The sequence below is a fragment of the Mustela putorius genome, unplaced genomic scaffold (genome assembly GCF_011764305.1).
Source record: "Mustela putorius furo isolate JIRA1106 unplaced genomic scaffold, ASM1176430v1.1 tig00000680_pilon_pilon_pilon, whole genome shotgun sequence".
Lineage (NCBI taxonomy): Eukaryota > Metazoa > Chordata > Mammalia > Carnivora > Mustelidae > Mustela > Mustela putorius.
The window spans coordinates 2,948,911-2,952,545 of NW_025421442.1; positions in this window are offsets into that span (position 1 = coordinate 2,948,911).

Below are 3,635 nucleotides of genomic sequence, written 5' to 3' on the forward strand. Positions count from 1 at the left end.
CGCTGATGGCTACACGCAGGCAGTACGGCCCTGGCGCTCCCGGCCCCATGGAAAGCCACAGCCTCTCCCTAGAGTGCCAGTCCCAGCGCTTCCCCACATGCTGTCTGTCCTCTGCGAGGCGGGCAGGGCAGTTGCCAGGCTCAAGGCCAATGTTGTGCCCGAGTTTTCGCGTCTGAGAGACCACCCAGGAGCCAACACTGATGTAATCACACGAGGGTTTATTCGACAAGCTTAAGCTTGGGCCCAAGTGTACCCGACGCAGCGGAGTGGGGACTTGGACCCTGAGCCAGATTACAGTCAGAGTTTTTTAAAGGCAGAGTCGGGGTGGACTCGGCGGTGGGCGAGGACAAAGGGGGTGTTCAGAAGGGCTATCGGGGTAAAGAAGACTGTCAGGATATTGGTGGCCGGGTTACTATCAAACCAAGGCCGTTTTTCCCTCTAACGAGACACTAACATGAAGACAGTTGGGAGTTTCCTGGAATGTCACATTCCTCCTATCAAGCCTCCTTGTTAGTGAGATTTAGCACTGGGACGTTTGTAAACCGAGGGAGACTCCTGTCTGGCAGGATTGTGATTTTTACAAGTTAACTATTTGTTCCCACATACTACCGAGGGGAGGGGGCGGGTGGAGAGGGGGTGCCAGGCGCCAGCTTCTGCTTTGTCAGGACGGCTGTTCCTCTGTCAGGGCTAGACTCGAGGTGGGTACAGCCCTGTTCTTCTTGGCCTCCAGAGCCAAGATGCAAGCCCAGGCTTCAGACAGAGATGGGGCTGGGCTGACCCCTGTCAGCCACCATCTACACTCCCCAGAACGCCCGCAGGCACCGCACCGAGTGTGGGGGGCCACTGGTCACCTGCTGTCCCCCTCCCAGTCTCTCCTCTCGGAACCAGACCGTGTGGGGAGATGAGCACGGGCCCTCCGCCACCCCTGCGTCTGCTTCTCATGCCCCTCACACCCACCGTCCAGGAAGCCGCCCGCCGGGGAGTGCTCGCTGCTGAGAGGCTGCGGAGGTAAGGGAGACCTCCTAGAAGTCAAATGCCTTCCGGGGACTGACACGTGTTTGGGGGCCTGGATGGGGAAGGATCCCTTGGTCTCCATGTTCAATCCACCGAACCCAAGGAAAGAATTTCTCAGCAAACATCTTTGCTCCTCTCTGCCCTGGAACCCGGAGCTCAGATGGACAGATTCCACTCCTGGGTCCCCACGTCTACCCAACCACCCCGAGACTGGGCCTGACCCGGACCAGGACCAGGACCAGGACCAGGAGCATTTCAGAAGTTTCAAGTGATTCATCTGAATGGTGCTGGAATGCCTTTAAGGCATTTATAATTACCTGGAGAGATTTAATAAAAAGGACAAGGAAAGAGGTTGAGTCTGGCTAATTATCTGCTCAGAATATTTCCTGTAAGGTAGAGGATTTAATTAGCTGAATGGCTCTCGCCCAGATGTTGGAAATAAGACTATGTGTCATTAAATATTCATTTAGGACATTGTTTGAAATGGGTGCATAATAGTTCATGTTCTAGAAGATCCGTATAATTAACCATTCTATGTTCCTTAAGCTTGGCAAATGTCTCCCAATTTTTACTCTTATAAACGAAGCTTTTATGCATATCCTTAAATATTGTACTGTGTGATACCTGTTTTCATTTTCAATCCAATATAATAGGCAAAAAATGGCTTGGCATTATTTTAAGTTGCCTTGCTTTTTAAATTTTGAAATGATTTTTAAAATATGTTTATTGCCCATTTCATTGTAATTTCATTTCGGGGTATGCTTTTTTTTTTTTTTTAAGATTTCTTTTTCAGAGAGAGCAAGAGCAAGGAATGCACACGCAGGAGCCCGGGAGGGGCAGGGAGAGGGAGCCGCAGACTCCCTGCTGAGCAAGGAGCCCACAGGCGACTGCATCCCAGGACCCCGAGATCACCACCAGAGCGCAGTGCAGAGGCTTTACCGGGCGTCCCTGGGAGGTGCAATTCATCGTTATCTGAACTTGTTAGTTTCTCTGCTATTAAAAATGCTTATTTTGCCCCACTTTGTCATATGGCGAGTTTTGTCTGCAGTAACTCTCTCTCCCCAACTAATTGCAGAGCCCCCTTTTTTCTCTTATGTTTGTTTATGCTGGGAACCACTGTCTTAGCCCAAATGAGCACTCCAGGGCTGCCCTGTAATTAAGGAAACTAGGTTGTAAGAGAAGAAATACTGTCCAGACCCCATAGCTAGGAGCGTTGGGGCAGACCTGAACCCCGCTCCCACTGCGGCTCCTCCCCTGCTCCTCAGACTCCCCCGGCCAGCTGCCTGGGGGACGGGGACGGGCAGCTGGGGACAGGGAGCCGGCTGCTGACCCAGGAGTTGCCATCCGAGAAGACGTGGGGCCTCCACGAGCCTGGATCCCTGGTGTGTGTCCCGGACCATCTCCGACCACATACCAGTCCCGGGAAGGCCTTCCTCCCGTGAAGACAGATTTCTGGCTGAGACAAAGAAGCCTCTCCTGTGCATTCTCTGGCAGCAACAGGAAGCTCGGAGATGTTCAGAGAAAGAACACGGCCCAGTGAGCGTCTCAGCGCAGGCGACGCCGGGCCCGGCATCACCCCGGGCGGTTCATACACGGACAGCAGGGATCTTCTCTCTGGTCCCCACCACAGCCTGGCACGTGGTGAAGGCCACTGCTGGTTGATCCGGTCCAGTGTGGACTCCCGTGTTCAAGGTGTTGCGATGAAGACAGGGAGTCAGAACGCTCTGACGTCAGCAGTCGGCCAGGCCCGCCCCATATTGCATCTGAACAGGACAGTCCCCACGTCCCCTGCCACACAGCTCTGCTCCTGCCGCTCCTAGCTCCGGCCTGGGAAATCCAAACAGAACAGACATGCAGGGCAGGTTCCTGACAGAGACCGCCTCGCAGCCGGCACCCGGCCTGCACACCCCTTCGGCGGGGGCTGTCACCTGGGACAGGAGAACAGGGGCTGGGGGGTCACAGGGGCCACAGGCCAGGAGGGTACATGCCGATCCACACACCTGAGTGGGCTTCAGTGGAGATGGACGTCCGACACGGGGACAAGCAGGGGGACCTGGGGACCAAGAGGCCAACGCACGCTCACAGAAGTCCTGCAGTTCTGCCAACGCGCCTTCCCTCCATTTCCCAGAATGGCCAGGCCGCTGCCAGGTGACGTGTGTGACCGTCCGCGGGTGCTCGGCTCCTGCGTTCCCGAGGACCGCGGGGCAACAGTCTCCTGCGCCCGTCTCCGACCAGCCCTTGGCCCTTGCCTGGAAAGTGAGTGCAGCTCATTGTTTACTTCTCTGTAACCGGTTTGGTTCCCTGTGACCAAGAGGGGCCTTCATTTCTCCAATCATGAGGGACCATGGCCCCTGCTGAGCACACGCTCTGGCTCGCTCCCCACCCCCCAACCCCCCCTTCTTGGTACAGGGGAGTGTTGGGAGGTCCCGGGCTATGCTGTGGACTGGAGACGCGGTCGTCGTCACCCACCCGCCCGGCTTCTCGACTCACACCCATCTCTTCCCCACCACAGCTTGCAGAAGCCACCCACGGCCGGCCACGGGGAGAGGCGGGGAGAACGGAGAGCAGCCCCGAGACGGCCACGCCGAGGCAGCAGCACGGAGCACACGGAGAAGAGGGCC